The following is a 23,985-nucleotide window of genomic DNA, read 5'->3' as shown; positions in this document are numbered from 1 at the left end:
TTGTTTGCAGGAGGAGTCTGACAACAGCCAGTGCTCCACACAGAGATCTGATCTCACCATCTTCCAGTCTGTCTGGAATAAAATAACAGAACAAACTGAGACAGACTAAGTCCAGAAGAACTGTGGCAATGTCTCCAAGACACTTCAAGAAACCTACCTGCAAAGCTACCTGAAAAACAATGCTCAAGTGCACCTAGGACAAAAGGTTTTTTTAATGCATAGTGTGGTCACACCAAATGTTTTAATGTAATTTAGTTAAGTTAATAGAAGTTAATTAATAATATCTATTTATGGCATTATTTTTGACTGCATCCTCACTTTGCAGCATTTTCACACAAGTGCCTAAAAATTTTAGCTTTGCGAGCACAGGTTTCTTGAAGCGTTTTGGAGACTTTTCCACAGTTCTTCCGGATTTATTCTGTCTCAGTTTGTTCTGTTATTTTATTCCAGACAGACTGGATGATGGGGAGATCAGATCTCTGTGTGAAGCACTTTCTGCTGTCAGACTCCATGTGCAGATTATTACATTTATTGACAAAAGTAATGTTTGGAAATGTACACCTTAAATACAAATGTGACATACTGACTTGCTTGAAAAAGTATCCCCAGGAACACAATTATCCAGTTGGGGAGTTTCTGTTCTCCTAGTTCCTGTATTTCATAAATGCATGCTGGGAATGGACTCATTCAACTTTAGACTTGTCACATCATATCCATTCCTCTCCTCTCCTGGGGTCCAGGGAAGCCTCTCTCTTTTTTCTCTTCATCCACTGGTGCCAGAAAATATGTCACTGTTTCTTCGGCTCAGCAAGCAGTTGTAGCGACTGTAATTCACTATGATTCAGAGACACTTTCTTTCCCCTTTTTATACTGTAAATGATTATGATTTGGTTATGCTGTTTTCATTGTATATAATATATTATGTTGTTGGTCTTATTCTGTAAATGTCCATATACTAATTCTCCACACAACATGATGTACTATCAAAATTGTAATAAATGTAACCGTAATTACAATGATTACCACAGGATTGATTTATTCTGTTGTTTACTTTAACATACCCATAAATTCACATAGGCTATTTAGACATAATCAGCTTCATAATCAAACATAATCACCACAAATGACACACTAATTAAGCTTGTGTTCATCAAGCAGTTGGATTTCACTGTAGCTTTTTTTCCCCTTCTTGCAGTGCTCTTTGTCCTGGGGGAGAGGATACAAGTACCAAAATGTGACTTGTGTCAGTCACTGGAGCCAGCCAATCCCAGAAGATAACTGCCTTCACCTGTCCCTCCCACAAAAGCAAAGGCGCTGCAGAGGTGGGAGGTGCTCCAACTGGAAGGCCGTAAGTTGTGGAGAGATAAGACTGTGCGTGTATATATAGTCTACCATTACAACTATGGGGTCCGTAGATTCGTGTTTTTGATCAATAGTACAGTAAAATCTGTACAAAGTGAAATATTATTACTATATGTTTATGTTTTAATAAACAATGCATTTTTGAATATAACTTTAATGTAAATTTAAAAGATGAATTTTCATTACAATTCAGCCATTACAAAGTGATTAATCATTCTAATATGCTGATTTGGTTCTCAAAGAAACATTACTGCCCCACCAAAACCAAAATAATATATGAAACAAACAATTTAAAATGAATATAGTACTGTTTCTCCAAACGCAATAAAATCCAGAGAGTGAGATGTGCAGAGTCCACTCACAGTTTTAATATATTTCTCAATGGGATACATAGTAGCACTCAAAATCTCTCTTTTCTATGAAAATGACTCACATACATGGAATATATCTGCATGACATATTCTTAATATTATGCAATGCAACAACATTTCCAATCAACAACCAAATACACATGCACAAATGACCCAGCATGATCTACACACTATGACCAACATTTAAACTCATGTAAAACTTCATCTTTTGTGTTAACCACAAGCAGACTGGAAGATATGGGGAAATTAAAGTTAAAGTAAACTGGCAGGATTTGTTTGCCAAAAATACTAGTTGGCTATTTTTATGGAAGAGTTGAATTCCTTTTCTTCTCTCTTTTACCTTTTGCCTGCATTTGGATGGCATTCATGTAGTGAAAACCCCACCTAGGCTTGTCACATTTACAAAACGTTGTCTGTAAAACACATGATACAGACATTAGTTCAACTTTTACCCCATTCTTGGTTTTCCAGTGGCCTCAGCTGAAAAACATACATTCAGGTACAGCAGCACTTCTCTGAGATTTAACAGAGCAGGATCGTGCAAACCTCTCAACAGACTGGGTATTCTCTTCATCGTAATCCCATCCGTACCTGTCATCACATTTTGATTTATGATATTCAGAGGAAGTAATCACTGTCTGAACAAACTAGAGGACAGCTGTGATTTGTTAAGGCTGTTACAGTATGTAAACAGATGACAGAAATGTAGAATTGATGAGTTCCATTAACCCACCTGTCATTCTCCGCAGTGTTCATCATCGTGTGGGAATGGACTGCAGCATCATGAAGTTTCTTGTGTCAGTGGTGACAAGCACAAGACGGAGCCTAAATGTTCCCGTCTCATTTGTCCACCCTCTACCCAGCCTTGTCAGGTCACTGATTGTGTCTCCCACTACCGATGAGGCAAAGGAGACTGGCAAGAAGTGAATATGTATGAAAAAGAGTGTGAATGAAATGAGTGTGCATGAGCAGCAGCAAGTGTGTGTGAGTATAAGAAAGCAGGCTATCTCAAGCATCTGAGATTATACGGGCAAATTGTAATAGAGCACAATAGTGACCGCCTACTTTTTAGTGCCCTCAGGCTCTGTAAGTTTTTAGTTTTTCTTTAAAGGGATAGTTCACCTAAAAATGAAAAATCTTTCATAATTGAATCACCCTCACCTTCACAAGGTTGTTCTTTCTTCTATATAACATAAAATAAATTTCAGACATTTACTCTATTTTATATATATATAAATATATATATATATAAATTATAACTATGAACTTCTGAAATCATGTAGTGACTTCCAGTTTCTGATAACAGTAGCTCTGGTAATATTATATTATATGTGGGCCTTTGAATATTGTGTAGGACAGCTGTGGGGTCTTTGAATCAAAAAGGGGTGCTTTTCCCAAAAGCATTGCTAGCTGAACTATGGTGGTAAGTTCCATTGAACTCTATTGGTAATGACAGAACTTGCAACCATAGTTGCTTTTGGGAAACGCACACAAGGCTGAGAAGAACCACTGATCTACAGAAAAACTTTTCAGAGAACAAACTCAAAACTGGGTCATCTAGCAGCATGGAATCACAGCACTAAAAGGAAGTGTAATTAGTTGAGAAAACTGTTCTAGAGAACACCTCCACTTCTCCCCCCTTCACAGCAAACACAGGCAGCTGGAGCCTATTAGAGTAGCTCACTTTGCCTGTCGGATGCTTGAGGGGCCAAGTTGCCTCACAAAAAGCTTGGAGCTGCTCACTGTCAAAAATGTAACGCATACGACAGGATTCCCAGAAACAGGTACCTCTCTTCCCACTTCCTTTACATTCTCTGCATTTTAAGTTAACCCTATGGTAGAAATTACGGTCCAGGTTAGCATTCATCATACATTATATTAGCTAATGCTGAACTCTACTTTTAAGTCCACCAAAATACAAATTATGTAGTTTTCAAACAGAAAAGTACACACATAAAAGACCCTGAAGTTGTGATGTAATTTTTGCTCATTCCTTATCATAACTGATCAAATTACTACCACTATTATCCTCCTTGCTAGAATTTGGTGATCACTTTTCTGCATTTCCTTTACTTTAGAGCAGCAAAACATGCGGTTCTGGATACAAGGTTCAAGCAGCGGTGAGTTTGGATAAGGAGCATGAGACGCACTATATGAACCAAAGTATACCAGATGATAAGTAAACTTGTATCTTACAACCCTGTGAGTTCATCTGGATTACAGGAGAATGGTCTGAGGTGAGAGAGACAGGAAGTAATACAATTATTTAGAAAAATATATTTGGAAATAATTCGTCGATTTAAGTTCTATGTTCTATTAATAGATAATGAATAAATAATCAGATGCAATTTGTAAAGTGCACATATGATTCACCATTTACAATGATAATTTACAGTAAAGTTATAGACTCTGTGGTTTTGGTTTCATTTCCATCAAGGCCGTTTTCCATTTTAGTGCTCAGTCACCTGTGGTCGGGGGTAACAGATGAGGCTGGTGTCCTGCAGTGAGGTTCACGCTGGGATTGATAATTATGAGTATAGTCTTAACTCTTCATTAGAATGCCCTAATACCCCTCCTGAGAATATCTTGCACTGCTTTATGTTGCCTTGTCCAGCCCCACACACATGGAGAGTGGGTATTTGGGGACCTGTGAGTTTATCTTATTCATTATTTTAATTTGTCTAATAAAATTAGAAATTTTTAAGGAATGACCAATCTTCAGTCAAGATTGGTCATTCATGCATAAATTTATATATATATATATATATATATATATATATATATATATATATATACACACACACAGGTGTTGGTCATATAATTAGAATATCATCAAAAAGTTGATTTATTTCACAAATTCCATTCAAAAAGTGAAACTTGTACAATATATTCATTCATTACACACAGACTGATATATTTCAAATGTTTATTTCTTTTCATTTTAAAGTGAGTGAAGTGACATTCATTTTGATGATTATAACTGACAACTAAGGAAAATCCCAAATTCAGTTTCTTAGAGAATCTGAATATTACTTAAGACCAATACAAAGAAAGGATTTTTAGAAATCTTGGCTAACTGAAAGTATAAACATGAAAACTATGAGCATGTACAGCACTCAATACTTATTTGGGGCTCCTTTTGCCTGAATTACTGCAGCAATGCGGCGTGGCATGGAGTCGATCAGTCTGTGGCACTGCTCAGGTGTTATGAGACCCCAGGCTGCTTCTGCATTGTTGGGTTTGGCATATCACATCTTCCTCTTCACAATACCCCATAGATTTTGTATGGGGTTAAGGTGAGTTTTCTGGCCAATTAAGAGCAGGGTTACCATGGTCCTTAAACCAGGTACTGATAACTTTGGCACTGTTTGCAGGTGCCAAGTCCTGTTGTAAAGTGAAATATGCACCTCCATAAAGTTGGTCAGCAGCAGGAAGCATGAAGTGCTCTAAAACGTCCTGGTATATGGCTGTGTTGACCTTGTACCTCAGAAAACACAGTGGAACAACACCAGCAGATGACATGGCACCCCAAAACATCACTGACTGTGGAAACTTTACACTGGACCTCAAGCAAGGTGGATTGTGTGCCTCTCATCTCTTCCTCCAGACTCTGCGACCCTAATTTCCTAAGGAAATGCACATTTTCTTTCATCAGAGAACATAACTTTGGACCACTCCATTCCTTTTTGTCTTTAGACGCTTCTGACACTGTCTGTTGTTCAAGAGTGGCTTGACACAAGGAATGCGACAGCTGAAACCCATGTCTTGCATACGTCTGTGCCTAGTGGTTCTTGAAGCACTGACTCCAGCTGCAGTCCACTCTTTGTGAATCTCCCCCACATTTTTTAATGGTTTTGTTTCACAATCCTTTCCAGTGTGCGGTTATACCTATTGCTTGTACACTTTTTTCTACCACATATTTTCCTTCCCTTTGTCTCTCTATTAATGTGCTTGGACACAGAACTCTGTGAACAGCCAGCCTCTTTTCAATGACCTTTTGTGTCTTGCCCTACTTCTTTTGGACAACTGTCAAATCAGCAGTCTTCTTCATGATTGTGTAGCCTACAGAATATTCTAATTTTCTGAGATACTGAATTTGAGATTTTCCTTTGTTGTCAGTTATAATCATCAAAATTAAAAGAAATAAACATTTGAAATATATCAATATGTGTGTAATGAATGAGTATAATAAACAAGTTTCACTTTTTGAACGGAATTAGTGAAATTTATCTACTTTTTGATGATATTCTAATTGTATGACCAGCACCTGTAGTTCATTCGTGAACGAAATGATTGAGAGTATACCAGGCAGTGCTTTAAGTGGGCCGGTACACACCGGTACTCAGTACCGCCACTTCCAAATATAGCTCTTGAGCGTACCGCCACCTCTCCGTGCGCCCAGAACATGCTTTTAGCGTACCGGTATGCTCATTTGCACATCTGTTTTAATAGAGGTTTTCCGGCGCTGCCGCTTTTCAGAGCGCCCTTCACAATGCGCGCTTCCTAATTCGTCCCACCGAGAGCAGAGACTACATTACCCATAACACCCTTGAGTTTTACAAGTGAAAAGCGCATGTGTCACTTTTTTTTTCCGCTGTCAGTGTCAACAATTCAATGTGGCCGGAGAGGGTGTGTGAAACGCACATACTCGGCTCGGTAAAAACACAAATACAGTGAACAACACTTAATATGCTCTTCTGGCTTCAGACTCTTGAGTACTAAAAGAACACAGTATAAGGCATAAACATTTTCATAAGGTTGTCTGTTGACTTCTGTATATAAAACCCCTTCATTATAGGTGTTGTTACCTCAGGGGATGAGGGGAGTCATCAAAAAAAAAAAATTATATATATATATATATATAGTACCGGATACCAGGTTAGTGGGCCAAGCATGTAAATCTCGATCAGCAATCAGCAGATACACGGCACAGTTATAGGTACTGTGCAAATACACTTGTTTTCATATTTAGCATACAGAACATTACTCCACGTTTAATCCCCGATTAATTAATGTGAATATATTATAAATGAACTGTCTGACCAAACAATTAAAATGTTAATTATGCAAGAAAGCCTTGTGCTTTGTTCATCTGAACAACTTATTTAGATTATTTATTTAATTGTGATTATGCACACATTTTAATAAAGCCAAATCAGTTTTTGCCACAAGTAAATACGTTCGTTGACTTAAGACGTAACACATAAGACACTCTTTTTCGCCCACCTGCTGTGGCATATTTGTGTAATATGAAGAAATTATCACTGAACGAATCAGTGAACGAATCAGAACAAAAAATTTTGGTAAACGAACTGAAAATGAACAAATTTCTTGAAAGAATAAAAATTTCCACCACTAAATTGCACGCAACATAAATTGATTAAATTTTGTTTTTAATGACCCGCCCGCGCATCACTTATGCATAGACCTCAAATGCTGTGAATGATTGAAAGATGACTGTGTGCCTCTTAAATACCCTGCCAAAGAAAATATGAAACCGCACCTTGAAATCTGTGTGTGGCCAAAAATATATTGCATCTGTACTGTTAAGCACTACCATGATGCTAGGCTTAACCATTTTCGGCCACACAACTTGAGGTTAAAGGGGGGGTGAAATGCTATTTCATGCATACTGAGTTTTTTACACTGTTAAAGAGTTGGATTCCCATGCTAAACATGGACAAAGTTTCAAAAATTAAGTTGTACGTTTGAAGGAGTATTTTTGTTCCAAAAAAACCTCTTCCGGTTTGTCACAAGTTTCGGAAAGTTTTTTTCGAGTATGGCTCTGTGTGACGTTAGATGGAGCGGAATTTCCTTATATGGGTCCTAAGTGCGCGCGCTCCCGTATAGCAGAACACTGAGAGGCTGAGCACAGCCTGATCAGAGCGAGAGCGTCGCGAGAAGTCACAAAAGAAGTGTGTTTTTGGTTGCCAGGGCAAGACAACCCTGCACAGATTACCAAAAGAGAAACAGCATTAAGGGACCAGTGGAGGGAGTTTATTTTTACAGAGCATCAAAGGAGTTGTGCAAGTGTTTTTGTTTGTTCCCTGCATTTCGGATTGCACATAGTTTATTTCTTAAGAATAATGCAGTCCCAACGGAAAAGGGTCACGATTGTGTGTTGGAACCACATGCGGTGAGTAAAACTGCTTCAAATATCTCTGTGTTGTTAACTTAGCTATCAGCGCCTAAGCACATCAAGTAAACAACATGCGATGTTGTCATCAAACTGCACTTTCCACATGTACAGCTTAAAAAAATAAATAAATAAATACGACAAAGTGGAACTTAGTCATTTTCCAAAACCGCTAAGCAAATATATACAGTTTCAGTACATACCACATAGCATACCGCCTTTGCTGATGCTGCTCTTGTTAAATTTCAGCCTCTGGATCTGTGTCACAGCTTCCACATGCTCTCAACTCAAAAGCCTACTGGCGCTCGTGATTCTTTAGCTCCGCCCACACGTCACGCCTCCAGGCGCTCGTGTTTTTCCGGGAAAAATCGGTACAGACTATCTTTCTCTTATAAATATAATAAAAATAAAGACTTTTTGGAGTTATGAAGGATGCAGTACTACTCTATAGGTACTCAAGATTAACAGGATATTGAGTGAAAATGAGCATTTCACCCCCCCCTTTAACATGATAACCACTACACTGTGGAAACTTCGATGCAAATTTTTTCTTCTCTTTTTCTAAAAATCTTCTAATGTGATAAAGCATTCCTCACCAATTTTAAGCTTTTGATGGATGCCAAAATACTGAAAAAAGCAACAATACTAAAATATTGTTCTAGTAAACCGTTTCCAACATTTCAATAATGAAAGTGTCCATGTACATTACTGCAAAACGCAACAGTTGTGGTACAGTGTTTGACTGTTTGCAAAAAGGATTTACAACACTTTTGGATTCAGACAGCAATAAAATCACTGACTAGCCCCTGCAAATGTTGAAAACACCTTACATCCCTCATTAGAAACAATTACCATGTGAATTGGGCCAAAGAATCGATGCTGATCAACAAATCTTGTTTCCACCCGGTCTCAAACTGTCCTAGGGATTTGTGGGGGAACTAAAGGGTGTTTGTACATACTGATAAAAAAATAAAATATATATAATAATTTATAGCCTGAATGCACTGTTGTTTTGGATAAAAACATCTGCTAAATGCATAAATGTAAATGTTTGTAAGTTCATGAAAATGAATCTAAATAACTTACAGATAGAAAACAGAAATAAAAAGTAATTAATAGAAAATATAAATAAAAAGACTATGTATTAATTGACAGAGTCTTAGAATCCAAACTATGACCAGCATAGATCAGAGAATTTTTGATTTTCGCACAGTTTTGAAAGACCTTTTAAATAGATAGAAATTGAATGTGATGACCACTACACCTGTGGTTCCCAACCACCTTCCGACCACCTTGCTACAGTTGCAATCAAAATTATTCAACCCCCTTGACCTGCAAGGCATTTTGTTGTGGAGAACGACATTTTATGAATTCAGTTCAACAAGTCAAGCCCACTAAGTGTAACTTGTTTGCCACTCAGGTGCAGTATTTAGGACACATCATCTCATCAAAGGGGGTGAAAGCAGATCCCACAAAAGTGGAGGCTGTGCGTCAGTGGCCGGTGCCCAAAAATCGAACAGATGTCAGGAGTTTTGTGGGTTTAGCCTCTACTATCGGAGGTTTGTGAAGGGGTTTGCTGAGATAGCTCGCCTCCTGCACCAGCTCACTGAGAAAGGCAGGCAGTTTAAATGAACAGAGCCATGCCAAACAGTGTTTGAACAGCTCAAAGTGAGTTTAATGTCAGCTCCTGTTCTTGTATACCCTGATCCCTCTAAAACATTCATTGTAGATATGGATGCTAGCGATGCTAGTATTGGGGCTGTATTGTCACAAGAAGATGGGGGGTTTGAACATGTTATAGCATATGCCAGCAGAGCCCTTACTAAGCAGGAAAGAAAATATGCCACAACCAAGAAAGAGCTGTTAGGCATGGTAACGTTCATCAAGCGTTTTAAACATTACCTTTTGGGTAAGGAATTTGTCCTGTGAATTGATCATAATTCCTTGAGGTGGCTGCATAATTTCCAGGGCTTAGAGGGTGTTAATGGAGATGATGATTTTGCAGTTGTACTGTCTTGATTAATGCTTAATTTGCTATGAACAGATATACTGTAACCTAAGTAGTAATAATGCTTTTTCTTAAGTACAAAGATGTAACCCTGGGATTAATCCTATATGGAAAATGTATTTTGTAACTTCTCTAACATTAGGAAAACTGCTTACTTGGATGAAATGTATGTAGTGACTGATTTAGAGTAGAAACACTTACTTATTAGTAGGGATGCACCGAAATGAAATTCTTGGCCGAAGCCGAAGCCGAATAATAATGAAATGCTTGGCCGAAGGCCGAAGGCCGAATACCGAACGCGGTGTTTCGCATTTTTTCCATTTATTTTGCCAATCTGTCACCTTTTTCAGGCCTTCTGAGTTTGCAGGTATGGACATGAGATGCAGCACTAAACAGTCTCTCACTGTTGGTGCTTGTGCATGGAGCAGACGAGTACCTGCAGAATAGTTGAACATTTTATTGCAGTTTTCTGACAGTTGCTCATTTCAAAACGAACAATGTCTTCAAGATAATGAAATGGTTGAAACCCAGTGTAGGCCTACTATTTTACTACACTGAAAATAGTTCAGAATTTTCACAAAATACATATAAAATATAGGTAGTAACACTTTATAATGTTTGTTAACGTTATTGCATTAACTAACAATGAGCAATACATTTGTTATGGTATTTATTAATCTTCGTTAATGTAAGATAATAAAAAATATTTAGTTCATGTTAGTATAAGTGCATTAACAATTTTAACAAATAGGCCTACCACTTTTGATACTTTTTAATTCAGAAATTACAAATGTGATACTTAATTTTAATACTGTATTAGTAAATGTTAACATTAAGATTAATAAATGCTTTTAATAAGGGTTTTTCATTGTTAGTTAAAGTTAAAAATAGAAACTACTTATAAAGTGTTACCATAATCCAAAATATAAATAAAATCTTAAATTAATTTCCCATACAAGGAGCCTACCTGCGTGCCATCTGCGCCATGTCAGGAAAGCGGCCTTGATTATTGCCACAGCCCATATAGAATCACAGACAGCAATTATTTTATCAGTTTTAACAATGAAGCTATGCGTCAGATTTCATCTTCATATAATATCCAATTTTGAATCCTTATCCAACCAGGGTTTAAAATTAGGATTGAGGGGACAGCATTTCCCCATTGTTGCTTTAATGCTTTGTCTCCCATTCTCACCGACATTGTCATAAACATCATAAAAAATTATTTTAAATGATCATACACCTTCTTGCTACATGCTGCTGTCGCCTTTTTTTTTTTTTTTTTTGATGACGCGTCGCGCATGCGGCGGACGACTGTACGCCACTGGTGGCTGGTGTTGCCAGATTGGGTGTTTTTTCGCTACATATTAAGACCCGTTTACGGTGTGTTTTAGCCGGGCTTTCGCCAGGAAGGCTCTATAGAAATCTGGCACCCTATTGAACGAAGTTAACCTGAGAGAGCGTGCCGTTCACAGACACCAGAATGAACGAGTTGACAGTAACGTTCATCAGGCAGTAATACAGCACGTTCAGTTCACGTTCGCCCAAAATATGAACGAGTTCATGAACTATCGTTCAATGAACGCGTTCAGGCACAACACTGCCCATCTAACTGTTGAGCAGTCGAGCTTGTCCTCTGTCATGCAAATGGGTTATTCTCTTGGAGGATCTCATCGAACATGTCAGACAGCGAGACTGTGCGCTGCTCATCTGTAGTACGAGGCCGAGCCAGTTTACTCTCTGAGCTGTTTTCATCTCCTGCGCTGTGCATCACCTGACAGTCTCCATCACCTAGCGGCTTTCCCAAATCCAGAACAATGTCTGCAAACGGCCGTTTTTGCATCTTTATCTGACACTTTTTAAAGTGTTTCCACACTGCTGACATGTTTGCTGCATAAAGCGCGCGCCTATCACTCTACGCGGGTTATTTGATTGCGTCATTAAAAACGTCATTGTTCGGCAAAATTTATTCGGCCTTTTTACTTATTCGGCCGAACACCGAAAGTGCTTTTTTGGCTATTTTCGGCCGAATAATTTCGGTTGCCGAACATTCGGTGCATCCCTACTTATTAGAAATAGTTTTTATGATAAATGGACAATATAGTAGTTAAGGTGTATTTCATAGATGGTTAAGAGGAAAAAGAAGAGGAAAAGGGCTAAAGCAATGCGAAGTAAACAACTGAAAGCCTCGGCAGAGGAGTTGGCAGCACTCCAGGTGATGACATCAGAAGAACCAGCGTTCGACATCTGTGTATAAAAGACTGAGAGAGAGACTCGACGGACGGATACTGAACAAGCACAGTATTCCTCGACGCCTGATACCAGCTGATTATACCTTAATTTTGTAACTTTACTATTGTACTTTGATGTAACTTTTGTTAACTTTAATACAACTTGTAGTTTATTATTGACAAGTTATGGTCTGCAAGAGTAGTAATTTAAGAGCCATAAGCAAGAACTGACCACAGGGAAGTCTTCTGAGAAAATTACTTTCGGAATGCTTATAGTTTTGTCCAGAGTCGACTTTCCTTACCTACCTGAGAATAATAAATAAACAGGTAAAAGGTGTATAGATAAAGGAAACACCATAAAACAAGGGACAGTAAGCCAGATGGGTGGAGCAGTTAGCAACGACACGAGCAACCTGGACGAGGGCATGCTAATGCTGATACGCTTTCTAGGCTGCCTGCTTACATGTCAACTCCAGTACCCATGGAGCCAGCCCCACTGACACGAGAGGCGCCTGTAATAGCTGCAGTACAAAATGTGCCTCCCAATGTAACCCCAGTAGGGGTAAGGGGATGAGCTGGGGAGGGACTGGGTAGCAACCACCGGATGATCTACAAAAGTATGCACCAGTATGGTCCTAGTTACAAATGCAGGGCTCCCAGTTGGTGAGGTTTCCTCCATTGAACTTGGATGCCGCAAACCAGGTCCAGGTGGTTATTCCCACTGTAATGGTGTCAGACATCTTAAGACAGTTGCATAATGATGTTACGGGTGGAAATTTGGGAATACAGAAATTACAAGCAAAAGTGAAAGATCGGTTTTATTGGCTGGGCTGGTTTGGGGATGTGAAGCAATGGTGTCATGAGTGTGTGGATTGTGGGTCCAGGAAAGCTGTAGGGAAACAATGGCGGGCCCCACTCCAATTGGTGGTAACATCAAGGCCCTATGAGTGGGTGGGGGTGGATATTTTGGGACCTCTTCACGAAACCCCCAAAGAAAACAAATATATTGTAGTTATTGGGGATTACTTTTCCAAATGGACGGAGGTGTCCCTCTTCCTAATCAGGAAGTGGGGACGGTGGCTAATTTGCTGGTTGAACAGTGGGTGTGCCTCTTTGGAGCCCACAGGATAATCCATACTGATCAGGTCCGAAATTTTGAATCTAGGTTATTTAAAGAAGTGTGCCAGTTGCTGAACATTTATAAGACCAGGACGTCACCGTAGCATCCTCAATCGGATAGGATGGTTGAAAGGTTTAACAGAACACTGGCCTCTATGTCGTCTCTGTTTGTAGATGATAACCAAGCTAACTGGGATATCCTGTTGCCATATGTGATGATGGCTTATAGAAGCAGCGTTCACTCCAGTACTGGGTTTAAATCCTACAAAGTGGTTTTTGGGAAATAGATAGTCCTTCCTGTCAATGTTATGCCTAATTTTGGTGGAGGGGAAATATTCTCTTCCACGTCAGAGTATGTGGCTAGACTGTTGGAGACATTGTCTACAGTGGTAGAGGCGGTAAAGGGCCATCAGTTAAGAGCTGCGGTGAAGCAGAAGGGAGACTATGACTTCAGAGCACATTTCCAATATTATTCTGAAGGAGAATTGGTCACACATGGGCCATATGCAACCATCCATGACTGGCCAAGTTCCAGTGACCGGGGAGGTCCAACAAGGTGCAACATTATCCAAAGACTTACATCCAAGACAAGCAAGAAGGGCACCGGTGTGGTCCCTGGACTATGAGATGTTGTGAATTTGACTCGAGGACGAGTCTGCCTTATGGGTGGGGGGAGTGTAATGAAGTGAATTGTTATGACTGCCGTGTGTGGTGGGGGAGGGATTTGAGGGAAGAGGGGGTTGAGTTAAATAATTGTTGCACCTGACCATTGATGAGAGTGAAGGAGGAGAGAGAACAATAAATAGAAAGGCACAGCGAAGCGTGTGGGGCTCTGGGAAGCAGTGTCTTTGCTAAACTCAAGGTTGGGGGTTGGGTGCCATTCACATGCTGTTTAAGGCTGACGGCTGTGAAGATAGCTTAGTGGGCTAACCTGTAGATAAGACCGGGTATAGGAGTGCGTTGGGCGGCGTGGCTTCTCAGAAAAGGGGTGCTCCTTTTCCGCTACAGTCGGAGGCCTCACGAGCACTGGGCTAGTGTCTGCTTTCTCCCCTCTACCAACCAGCGCTAAACCTCCCCCTCCTTCCCGGGTGAGGGTCTCGCATCCCGGGAGAGTTAAGAGTTTAACTTTTTGTGTGCGTGTGTGTGTGTGGGTGTATAATTTCAAATCTAGCAGTATAGCCATTTCAGGGGTGAGGGGGTTATGATGAACTGAACTCTTATGTGGCAGTATGATGGCATCTTGGGTGTGAAGGTTACGTGCTGTGTGAACGTGTTACCGTGTCCTGCGGGGGTGATATGTGTTTCATAGTTTTTGCCTATTTATTGTATGCGCGCTAGTTTTTTTTATGATTTAGTTATTGCGGTTCTCTGTGTAGCATGTTCCATGGTGGGGTTGTTCACCTAGATTGCTTAAAATTAGTGCGTGGGACTTCCAGAACCTGACCCAGTCTGACATGTTTGGAAACTGCCTGAAGTATATATAAGAAAGATTATTGTTTCTACCCCTGTGGTGCTGCTTGCTCTATAGAGTAGATTCCTCTAGCCACAACATTAACCCTCCTGTTTAGGTTTATTACATTATGTATCACTATCTTTAAGTAAATCAATCCCTCATAATTGTGTTAAATAATTGTGATTACAATATTGAGCAAAATAACCGCGATAATGATTTTTGCCATAATCAAGCAGCCCTACTTTATTATAATGAAAATACCTCAGAAGGCTTAAAGAACAGTGATAGAGAGATGTCCATAGGGATTTCCTGGAACTACATGTGTTATGGCACTTCTTCTGCGGGTCATATTTGGAGTTTCTGTGAAACAGTGCCCTCTGGCTTTTAGATGCAGCAACATCTAACATGGAACCATACTTCACTGACAAACAGTGCATAAAAAATCACAGGCAACCACCAAATCGTTTTTCTATTTATCCTGCAGCCCTAAATAAACCTAAGCAAACTACTATGCCTTGTAAGAGGACTCACCATCTGTCCAAACCAACTCAGCAATAATAGACACACTGCCTCTACAACTCTGTAGCAATTTTTCCCCCAAAAAAACAAATCTAAAAACTTGTTTCCGCCCTGTCTCGAACCGGGGACCTTTCGCGTGTTAGGCGAACGTGATAACCACTACACTACGGAAACAGCTGCTGACCTCCCTATCATTGCCTGGGGCATTATCGAAGAACTTCAGGGGGTTTGTGAGTTCATGAAACTAGATCAAAGTAAAACACTTAAATAAACGTGAACGTGTGTAGTCCACTTGTCCTTAAATTGTTAAAACATAACCTGAAATTTTTAGAGGGGGGAGGGGGGGGTAGTTTCATTAAATATATTAGGTTTATGAGTTATAGGTCAAAACAACTTCTTACGGCTACATCTTTATATTTTGAAATATTTAAGAACTTTATTTGTAGGTATGGACCAAAAGTATAAAATTGGTGAAGGGCAATTATCAGTAATGTTGAATTTCATAAAATAAGACATCTGGCAGACATAGGGAGGTTTCCGTAGTGTAGTGGTTATCACGTTCGCCTCACACGCGAAAGGTCCCCGGTTCGAAACCGGGCGGAAACATTTGCCAATTTTATTGTATATCATTCTACAAACTGTTGATTTGATAGGGTTTCAGAAACAATCTCTACTATACTGTTTGATTCAATAAAATTTAAACACGAGAAGTTCTGACCCAAAACTTATTGGACCTAAAATACATACTTGAAGTACCCCATGACATTTTAAGCTTATATTTCAATATTTAACAACATGTGAATTTCACGTTTATGTTTCTCTGATGTTGGTTAATAGTCACATGACATTTAAGTAAACCAATTTAATTATTGAGTTTTATTCAACTTTCATGACCCCCCTTTAGTTCCCCAAGGGCAGTGACTAAGAAAAATATAAGGCTTTGAGTTGCCTAACACCTCAAAGGTCCCTGGTTCTAGACTGGGTGGAAACAACATTTTTACAATTGCTTCTTTGAGGGCCAATGTCTTGTGACGATCGTGACCCAGAGAGACACCGGGAGAGAAAGAGATCCAATCGCAGATGTTTATTGGGGTAATCCAAATCGTGGTCAAAAACAGCCAAGGTCAAAACCAAACAATCAGTCCAAAACAAATAAACAAATAAACAAAAGAGAGAAAAGGAAAGGGAACGGAATTGGAACTCAGAGGACGAGAAGACAAGGAAGAATCTCAGAGGACGAGAAGGCAGGATACACGAAGGGTAAGGACTCCATACAAACAACAGGAAAAGACTGGTATTTATAGGGAGGCTAATGACAATAAATAACTGCACCTGGTACAATTAACAGGAGTGCAATTACTGTGATGACAGGACAAGACTAGAGGAATTCTAGTGCCTACGGTGAAGTGCCTAAGGGGAAGTGAGCCCACTAGTGGACACCCAGGGAAACAGAGACTAGACAGCGTGACATTACCCCCTCCTCCACGGAGCAGCTGCCAGATGCTCCACCCGAACCCAAGGGAAGACCAAAGACACAAAGAGACCAGGAGGGAGGTGGAGTGGCGGAGGACCAGGGGGAGGGACGGAGGGCCAGGTAAAATGGTAAAACAGAGACAAGATGACCAGGTAAAATGAGGAAACAGAGACAAGACGACCAGGTAAAATGGGGATACAGAGACAAGATGAGTACAACACAAAACAAGGAGTCCAGGAGGGAGGTGAACTGGCAGAGGATCAGGGGGAGGGACGGAGGGACGGAGGGCCAAGTCCTTAGAGGGAAACAGAAAGAAAGACACAGACAAGAAACCCAGGAGGGAAGTGGACCGGCGGAGGATCAGGGGAAGGGACGGAGGGCCAGGTCTATAGGAGGAAAACAGACAGAAGAAGAAAAAAACAAACTCAAAAACACAAGTCCAAGAAGGACATCACGTGACGCCCACCAGGGTGGAGCAGAAGACCACCACATACGTGCAGCCGAACCAGACGCCACCCTCAGGGCGGAGCAGAAGACCACCACATCCGTGCGGCCGAATCAGACGCCCCCCAGGGTGTAACAGAAGACCACCACATCCGTGCAGGCGAACCAGACGCCCCCCAGGACGGAGCAGAAGACCACCACATCCGTGCGGCCGAACCAGATGCCCCCAGGGCGGAGCAGAAAACCACCACATCTGTGCGGTCCAAACAGACAGCCCCCAGGGCGGAGCAGAAGACCACCACATCCGTGCGGCCAAAACAAACGCCCCCCAGGGCGCAACAGAAGACCACCACATCCATGTGGTCGAATGAACAGGAGGACAAGTCTGATTGGGCAAGTCTGAAACAAAGAACATGAACAAGTTAAGGGTTGCCTCCGTGGCCACAACAGGATCAGTCAGATGCTAAGAGAGTTCGACTGAGACGTGACGAGGCTCTGGAAGTTCCGCAGAGGCAAGGAGAGACTCTGGTAGATCAGCCAATACGTGGAGTGGCTCTGGTAGTTCATCAGAGACGTGGAGAGGCTCTGATAGTTCAGCAGAAACGTGGAGAGGCTCTGGTAGTTCCTCAGAGACGTGGAGAGGCTCCGACAGTTCAACAGAGAAATGAAGAGACTCTGGTACTCTCATGGCGTTTCTTTGTTCATGAAGATCACTGGTGACTTGAATTCTCCCATGAAGAACTTGACTCAGCCTTGAAGATCACCAGTGACTTGACTCTGTCCTTGAAGATCACCAGTGACTTGACTCTGTCCTTGAAGATCACCAGTGACTTGACTCTGAAAGGTCAACGGTGACTAGCCTTGACTCTGGAAATTTCACGGTGACTAGCCCTGACTCTGGAAAGTCAATGGTGACTAGTCCTGACTCTGGAAGGTCAACGGTGACTAGCCCTAATTCTGGAAGGTCAAAGGTGACTAACCCTGACTCTGGAGGGTCCACGAGCACCTGACTCGACTCTGGAAGGTCAACAAGAACTAGCCCTGACTCCGGAAGGTCAACAGTGACTGACCCTGACTCTGGAAAGTTGATGGTGACTAGCCCTGACTCTGGAAGGTCAACAGTGACTAACCCTGACTCTAGAGGGTCCACGAGCACCTGACTCGACTCTGGAGGGTCCACGAGCATCTGACTCGACTTTGGAGGGTCAACCGGAACCTGACTCAACTCTGGAAAGTCAACGGGCACCTGACTCGACTCTGGAAGGTCAACAGGAACTAGCCTTGACTCTGGAAGGTCAACGGTGATTAACCCTGACTCTGGAAGGTCAACGGTGACTAACCCTGACTCTGGAGGGTCTATGAGCACCTGACTCGACTTTGGAGGGTCAACCGGAACCTGACTCAACTCTGGAAAATCAACAGGCACCTGACTCGACTCTGGAAGGTCAACAGGAATCTGACTTGATTCTGGAGGATCAACTGGAACGTGACTCGACTCTGGAGGGTCAACTGGAACCTGACTCAACTCTGGAGGATCAACAGGAATATGACTCGACTCAACTCGACGTGAAGTGAACAGTCTCTGGATCAGCAGACGTGACGTGAACACTCCTGGGAATCTCTAGGATTTTTGACAGCATATGGAGAAATAATCCAAAAACGTAACAGCGGCCATCTTGGGCGTTGGCGCTGAGCTGGCGGCCATCTTGCATCGTGGCGCTGGGCTGATGACCACTTTGTGCTGTGGCGCTGTGCTGGCGTCCATCTTGCCTCGTGGCGCTGGGCTGACGACCATCTTGTGCAGTGTCACTGGACCTGCAGCCATCATGGGCAGTGGTGCTGGACTGGCGGCCATTCTGTGCAGTGGCTCTGGGCTGCCGGCCATCTTGTGCTGTGGCGCTGGGCTGGCGTCCATCTTGCCTCGTGGTGCTGGGTTGGCAGCCATCCTGTAAAATGGCACTGGGTCGACAGCCATTCTGCGCAGCGGCGCTGGGCTGGCGGCCATCTTGTGCAGCTGTGCTGGCTCGGCAGACTTGCGCTTTCTTTCCCCATTCTGTCCACAATGGTGAGACGGCTGCTCCCATCCGTTCCTCCCGAATCCAGGGTCGACGGGGGGCCATAGTGGAGAGTGATGCCGGACCTCATCTTGACCACTCATTCCTGAGCGACCCCCCCTGGTGCCACGAATCACGACCAGGCGGGTACCCTCGAAACCATTCTTCTCCCGCTCGGTGACTGGGGAGGAAATATGAACACACATACCGCTGGATCTCAGAGATGGAGATGACCCAGAGAGACACAGGAAGAGAGAGAGATCCAATCGCAGATGTTTATTGGGGTAATCCAAATCGTGGTCAAAAACAGCCAAGGTCAAAACCAAACAATCAGTCCAAAACAAATAAACAAAAGAGAGAACAGGAAAGGGAACGGAACAGGAACTGGGAGGACGAGAAGACAAGGAAGAATCTCGGAGGACGAGAAGGCTAGATACACGAAGGGTAAGGACTCCATACAAACAACAAGAAAAGACTGGTATTTATAGGGAGGCTAATGACAATAAAGTGACTGCACCTGGTGAATTAACAGGAGTGCAATTACTGTGATGACAGGACAAGACTAGAGGAATTCCAGTGCCTACGGTGAAGTGCCTAAGGGGAAGTGAGCCCACTAGTGGACACCCAGGGAAACAGAGACTAGACAGCTTGACTTGTCTGCTTTACAGAGATAAATGTCTCTCTTTTCTCTTAAAATAGAGTAGAGTGGGTAGATTGAAAACCCCTTCTTCAGGGCAAAGTAGTCATTGTTTATGTAGTATAGTGGTTATAATATGCTGCCATTTTTCTTCTTTGTTGTGTATTTGTTATCATTCTGGACCCTAAAATCGTCAAATCAACTCCTTGCTTTTTAATTTTTTCCCCCAAAAAAGTTACATGTTATTTTTGCCAGGCACCACCCAGCCCCCCCCCCCCAAATGCACTTTTAGGTCAGATATTGAAAAAACGAGTATGGGGTCAAAATGTCTCTTTGTTTTGTTTTTACATCTAGTAGAACTAGTATCATCGTCTGTCACATTGAAAGATTATGTGGAAAGTACAAAAAATCTTTAGAAGCAAGGTTTCCATCGTGTAGTGGTTATGACGTTCGCTGAAATCCAAAATTTTGGTGCAAACATCCTGTAGCTTTTTGAAATAAACACTGCACTAATAGTCATTTAAGTAGTATTAGGAGTGTTCACCTGTCACATTAGAAGATTTTCTGTATTCTCCCAATACCTCTTGCTTGTCAGAGACATCCCCTCCTCTCTGTAAGACAACAAAAGGGGCATTCATCCTGATTAGATCTTCTCTTTGAGGTGTGGACTTGTCCTGCAGGGAAGGGTTGTCTTCAATTCTTTTTGCCTCTTCTGATGGGTTACAGCAGAAATGGCCTGAAAGGCCTTTCCTGAAAGGCACCTTGACTCTCCAGATGTCCCGATTCGATTAGATTTCGATTCACAAGCTCTCGACTTGATTTGATTCTCAATTTTTCTATATAATTTTTTTTATAACATTCAGTAAATATAGTTTTTATACAAATGCTATTGAAATTTCTAAAGAATTAACATTAAACATCAGTTTACAAATGGTGAATTTATAAAAAGAAATTAAGAGCCATAAGCCTGTATTTTAAACTTTTTTTTTATAAGGTCCTTTTTAAAAAAAATTATAGGTCCATATAAAATGTTCTTCTTATTTTTTTATGGTTATCAGATGAAGGCATAAAACTATAAAATGTATCCTAATCAAAGGAAAAATAAAACTTGTATTTTTGGCAAACAAAGTGCTGCACAACTGAGGTTTCCAGTTAAAATTAAAAAGAAAACAAATGTGATTATTCCTTTAAAAGTAAATAATTATTCATATTTATTAGTAGTAGCATTGTTGTCACATTGATTCTTGAGACTGCTAAATAGTCATATATATATTGACAGTTTCTTTACGTTAATCTAAACTTTTATTTTGACAGTTTGCCATGAGGAACTTGCAGCTGCTGTGTATGTGATATGATAGTTTTCTCAAATTAAACAATAAAATGCAAATGAAGTGACTCTCAGAGCAGCTGGGGATGAAATTCGTGTATTCATATCCTCTTAGTGAGACGACAGAAGCTAAAAACACCATGAACGAGTCCACGCTTGTGTAAACAAACAGTGCTTTGCACCATCTGCCATTCATTCATTCATTCATTCATTCATTTATTCTGGAAATTATGGCGCCTTTATGCTTGATGTAAAATGCTTCCACAGATTTGTAGTATTAATAAAAAAAATTACCTGAGCATTGCAAATCTCACTTTGTTCTTGGCTCTTGTCAACAGTATCTCCGCCACGATGACCACTGAATAATGAGTGACAAAGGCTTTCTGTTGTGACATCTAGTGGAGAAGATTCACATTAAACAAATCTTTTTAAATGTTTGCTGAAATAAATATCGGAAAACAACGTTTCACGGCTTCTGAGAATCGATATCGAATCGACGTCATAAAAAAAAAAAACGATTCATCAAAAAATAGTGTATATATCTATATCTATGTAATATACGGGTGTAACATATTAATTACGTTATGAGTATCATATTGCAATCTTAACCATTTCTAGACATATTTTAAGTAACGTTACATGGTAAGAGTAAGAGATCAATGATGAAGCATTCACTCTTACAAAGAAACAATAAAATTATGTAAAACAACAGCTGTATTTGCAACGACGAGTTTCCTAACATCACAAACCATTCAACACAATCAAAAATACCACTACATGAGAATATACATGTCATGTAGATGAAAAAGTATATACAATACATACAGTATAGTATAGCATTCAGCTTACCTCCTCAGTGTGACAGCTTAATTGCGTTGATCTCGAACTCTGACGTAAAAACAGTGGTCATCTGAGGTAAACGTTGTGCGAAGGTAGTTTAGACAGTAAATACTTGTCAGCAAACTTGTCTTGTTTGTACAACAATTCGGTAAACAGATATCTCTCCGATCGTGAAACTGGTCTCCCCTCCACCACTGCGAATGACTGACAGATGACACTACACTTCTCTTAAACTGAGGAACTCCGCGCCACGGAAAAGGCAAAACAGCGCCATGAAATCTACATGTGGCCAAAAATATATTGCATTCGTAGTGTTAAAGGGTTACTACACCAAAAAATGAAAATGTTTTCATTATTCACTTACCCCCATGTCGTTCCAAACCTGTGAAAGCTTTCTTCGTCTTCAGAGCACAATATGTTCGATGAAAACTGGTAGGCTTGATACAGTCCCATAGACTGTTCCATGCCAAATAAATAACAGCGTCAAGGTCAAGTATGAAAGCATCGTCAGAATAGTTCAGCCATGCCGCATTATAATGTAGGCCTAAATGTTTATTAAGATTGTTGCACATTTTATACATCCTACACAAGAACAATTATTATAAGATTTAATTTATCTTTGTGCACGAAGTTCGTTTATTATATGTTAACTGTACTTAAAGTATATCTTATAGAGGGCTGAGTTTTTTTGTTAAATAAAAAATAATAATAAAACAAGTGAAAATAATAGAAATAGAACATAATGTGCCATTTACTTGCAGAACGCAAGCTTCTGTAGAGCTTATAAGTCTGAAGAATTTAGGTAAAGGGGTGTGGAGTCAGTGGTTGCCTTGTAGGGACTCCCTTGATTTCCATTTCATAGGGTATACATATGCTTTATTGCATTATCATTGGATTATCTTGTATGCTTTTACAATTGATATTTATATTATATACTGTATTATATTATTTTTTCTTTATGTTGTTTGTGCTGTTGTCCCGGCTGATGGAGCTCACACAGTGCCTAGATTGCCAAGAGACTACACAGGTGCTGGTCTTTCTTCCTTCACAAAAGTCAGAACTGAGCTCAGCAAAATGACCATCAAAGTTATATTAAGCATCATATAAGTTGTATTAAGACTGTAAAGTTGTCCTGAATGAACCTGAAATGATCTCTTATTCACTCCTATTGACACGCTTTCCATCGTTATTTCACATTTTCAATGTTGACATTAATGTTTATACAACACGCAGTGTTTCCATGACTGTCCAAAGCATGTGAATACGAGACATGTGATTTGTGGTCTGTTGCTAAGCATCTAGCTGTAACATTTAATCGCTGCAGCGTTTAACACTGCAAAAACGGATAAAACCCCAGGATAAAAAAACAGTGCTTACCCTGCTAAAGTACATGTCTGAAACAGGATTTAGAACAAGGATAACCAGGGTAGTGTGAAGTGGAGTGTGCCCATGTTAAAACCAGAAATACTCACACTCTGGAAATAAGCAAAAATCTATAACAACCTGTAACATCTGAAAGTATTAGATTTTTTTTTTCTTAAATCACCTTATAACTTGTAACATTTTTGTTATTTATAATATAAACAAACATTTGTATAACATGTTTGTCTTTGTTTAATCACCTGCAGCTCTGAATGAATAATGAAGTATATTGTTCAGTTTTGGCGTAGAATTGGTTAGTATTGGAATTGTAGTACATCATCAATCTTATTTTCTAAAAGTGTCCTGTTGGAACACAACTGAGCATCTGCTGTGCAGAGTCAATCCTTCTTGAAATCATCAGAGGGACAAATTTAGGCAGAGATGAAACAGAATCCATTCAAAATGGTCCACTAATATAAGTCAAGAGCTCTGGAGGACATGCATAATTTTATTTTTTTTATCTGAATAATCTTTAATATCTTTAATATCTTTAATCTTTATCTGAAGTCAGTTGAGATGTGTTTTAATGCACAAATCCTTCCCTTGGGGTTAAAATGTCTCTAAATTATTCTTTTAGTGCGTTTTGTG

At 40.5% G+C, this 23,985-nt stretch overlaps 1 long non-coding RNA gene and 2 other non-coding genes across 3 annotated transcripts; 1 reads left to right on the top strand and 2 right to left on the bottom strand.

Moving 5' to 3' along the window:
- Positions 1-1,632: 1,632 nt before the first annotated feature.
- LOC113055261 (uncharacterized) lies at positions 1,633-22,171 on the bottom strand. The gene is made up of 5 exons (XR_003277509.1): positions 21,985-22,171; positions 21,430-21,530; positions 20,353-20,419; positions 2,467-2,646; positions 1,633-2,324 (listed from the first exon to the last, which is right to left on the bottom strand). It is a non-coding gene; the product is annotated as an uncharacterized LOC113055261 (long non-coding RNA).
- Positions 15,301-15,373, bottom strand: trnav-aac (transfer RNA valine (anticodon AAC)). The gene has a single exon. It is a non-coding gene; the product is annotated as a tRNA-Val (tRNA).
- trnav-cac (transfer RNA valine (anticodon CAC)) lies at positions 15,733-15,805 on the top strand. Its single transcript has one exon. It is a non-coding gene; the product is annotated as a tRNA-Val (tRNA).
- Positions 22,172-23,985: the final 1,814 nt, after the last annotated feature.

The sequence above is a fragment of the Carassius auratus genome, chromosome 36 (assembly GCF_003368295.1).
Source record: "Carassius auratus strain Wakin chromosome 36, ASM336829v1, whole genome shotgun sequence".
Classification (NCBI taxonomy): Eukaryota; Metazoa; Chordata; class Actinopteri; order Cypriniformes; family Cyprinidae; genus Carassius; species Carassius auratus.
Note: the sequence above shows the minus strand (reverse complement) of the source record. Positions and strands in the feature narration are given on the sequence as shown.